Source organism: Mus caroli, chromosome 14 (assembly GCF_900094665.2).
Source record: "Mus caroli chromosome 14, CAROLI_EIJ_v1.1, whole genome shotgun sequence".
Classification (NCBI taxonomy): Eukaryota; Metazoa; Chordata; class Mammalia; order Rodentia; family Muridae; genus Mus; species Mus caroli.
In genome coordinates this window covers 38,150,068-38,153,305 of record NC_034583.1, presented here as the reverse complement: position 1 = coordinate 38,153,305, position 3,238 = coordinate 38,150,068, and positions in this window count along the sequence as shown.

The following is a 3,238-nucleotide window of genomic DNA, read 5'->3' as shown; positions in this document are numbered from 1 at the left end:
TCTGCTTCCCTAACTAATGCAGTCTCAGGTCCCGCGCAATTGGATTGGAGCAGAAGCTGTGCTCCCCTCACCAGAAGTCTTAAGATCCTGTGGCTGGTGTTGTGGGCAGTTGGCGAGTGTCAGCAGACCCTGCGCCCCAGCTGCTCAGGTGCTTTTCTGACCGGAAGAGGCTTGTGGCCCTGTGTCGATAATTATCTTCTTTAATTAGCTTGAGTTGGTTTCTGTTACAGCTCAAAGCATCTTGACCCTGATATTATAGGTGAGAGTGATTTGTAAAGCAAATCTAGGTGAGTATTACTAACTTGTCTTTTAATTGCACTCTGCATGTTCTTATTATCCCCAAGTCATCGAGGGTGACAGACATGCCAGGTATGCCAAGGGACCTTTACTACAAGTGTCACGTCCTTTGTGCTACTGCAGGAAAGAAATTGGGATGTCTGTGGTATCTAGCTAAAACAGAGGCCAGGAAGAATACACAGATGTCAGAACAATGGTTGAACAAAAAGCCTCCCTGGACAAGGAGTCTGGTGGAAAGGCTGGTGCTGGTGGGTCATGACCAGCAGAGCTAGGAGATACTGTTTCATAACATGCTTACTTTCAGAAATGCTCTGGCCTAGTGCTTCACTCTTCTGTAGTCTATTTTGGGTTTGCTCCCACTGTATGCAAATGTGAGCTCTGTGAGGCAAGATGAAATGAGACAGATGTGCCTCAGAGTCCAATGGCAAGTTAGTTAAACTCCTTTCCTTTAAGTTCATACCAAACCTTTACAAACATTAAGAGGAAGTCTAACTGCGACACACATGCACATTCCCTTCTCTGTGGGGAAGCTGAAAACACACTTATTGCAAGGGATATTGCTGTTGGGATCCGGGTGAAAGCCTTGCTGTGCCTCTCACAAGTGAAGTCAGTGAGTGAGGTTAATTGCAGGCACCCTGTTGGACAGAATCCTGGAGTCAGAACAATGGTGAACAGCCTGGTCCTTCGAGAGGCACGTGAGCACACATGACAAGTGTTGAGGCTGACAAGACACTGAGGAAAGCCACATGTCTCAGGCATTCTTGCTTTTGTGTTCAAACTCCCGTGCCTGAGTAGTGAGGAGAGCTGGTTCTGTATCCCATCACTGGGAAAGGAAACGAGAGTCTTGAACATAGTGGCACTGTGGTTGTTTGTAAAAACCAGCAGAAGTGGGATAGTGGGCCAGAGAGTGGCCTGACCTAAGCCATCTCCTGATGAAAGGCAGCTAGTCAGTGAAGAATTAGGAAGGGCAGGAAGATTCAGAGCTAAAGGATCCAGACGAGGCCAACCAGGCTTCCCCTGGATGCAAGTATACTGTCAAAGAAGCCCAATGTCCCTTGTAGAGTAGGCAGAGAACATTAGGTACCCCCTCACACTCTCTACACTCAATGATTTTCATAGTTTTAAAAATCCTGAAAATTGAATGGCCTGGCAGTTTTTCTCTTCTCAAAGCTGTCTGCTGTAGTATGCTTTCATTAAAATGTTTGATTCTTAGTTAAGTATGGTGGCACAATCCTGTATTCCCAGCACTTGCAGTGGGAATCATTAAGGCAGGAAAATCATGAGTTTGAGGCCAACCTGAACTACACAGTGAGACACTGCCTCAAAAGACAGAAATGGGCTGAAGAGATGATTTGATGGCTAAGAACATTTGTTATTCTTGTGGAAAATCAGAATTTAGTTCCCAGGACTCATATGAAGTGGCTCACAACTTCCTGAAAATACAGCTCCAGGGGAGCTGATTGATGCTTCTGCCTCCACAGTGTGTACTTGCATCTGCACCCCGCCCATATACACAAAATTAAGCAAATAAACAAATTAATGAATAAAGCTTACATTATTAATTACTATACTTAACTATTTGGTGAAGTGCCAATTTGAAAATATCAAATATAACAACATATAAGATTGCAAAGTTTACATAATTATATTGTGAGTCAAATATTTAAAAGTGGGTCAAAAGAGAGGCCAGTTGTAATCAGTGCTGTAGAGGGAGACAGGCAGAAACCTGGAGGTTATTGGAAAGCCATCCTAGCCTATTTGGTGAAGGCCAAGCTATCTAAAATTCCTGTCTTCAAATTAAGCTTGGCGGTTCCTGATATTATCCTATGGCCAACACACACACACACACACACACACACACACACACACACACACACACTCAAAGAACGTTGAAAGATCAAGAAAAAATAATCATACCCCTTGGTTACTTTGAAATTAAACAGATAATACAGAAAGGCACAGGATTAACCATCAACTTAATGTCAAGTTCCACAGCAGGTGATGCTTTCTCTTATACAAACTCTTTTCTTCAGGTTAATGAATGCTGTATAGTTTAAGGAATATACATTTTGAAATATGATCCAGGCGTGGAGACTGGCTCTATAGGAAGCATATCATTGTGGGCAAAGTGTATAATCTCTGTAGACCTCAGTTTTCTTTTCTTTTCTTTTTATTAGATATTTTCTTCATTTACATTTCAAATGCTATCCCGAAAGTCCCCTATACCCTCCCCCTGCCCTGCTCCCCTAAGCACCTACTCCCACTTCTTGGCTCTGGCATTCCCCTGTACTGGGGCATATAAAGTTTGCAATACCAAGGGGCCTCTCTTCCCAGTGATGGCCGACTAGGACATCTTCTGCTACATATGCATCTAGAGACACAAGCTCTGGGGGTACTGGTTAGTTCATATTGTTGTTGCAGACCCCTTCAGCTCCTTGGATACTTTCTCTAGCTCCTCCATTGTGTTCCCTGTGTTCCATCCAATAGATGACAATGAGCATCCACTTCTGTATTTGCCAGGCACTGGCATAGCCTCACAAGAGTCGTCTATATCAGGGTCCTTTTTTTTTTTTTTTTGGCTGGCATATGCAACAGTGCCTGCATTTGGTGGCTGATTATGGGATGGATCCCCAGGTGGGGCAGTCTCTGGATGGTCTATCCTTTTGTCTCAGCTCCAAACTTTGTCTCTGTAACTCCTTCCATGGGTGTTTTGTTCCCTATTCTATGGAGGAACGAAGTATCCACGCGTTGGTCTTCCTTCTTGATTTTCTTCTGTTTTGCAAATTGTATCTTGGGTATTCTAAGTTTCTGGGCTAATATCCGCTTATCAGTGAGTGCATATCATTTGAGTTCTTTTGTGATTGGGTTACCTCACTCAGGATGATATCCTCCAGATCCTTCCATTTGTCTAAGAATTTCATAAATTCATTGTTTTTAATAG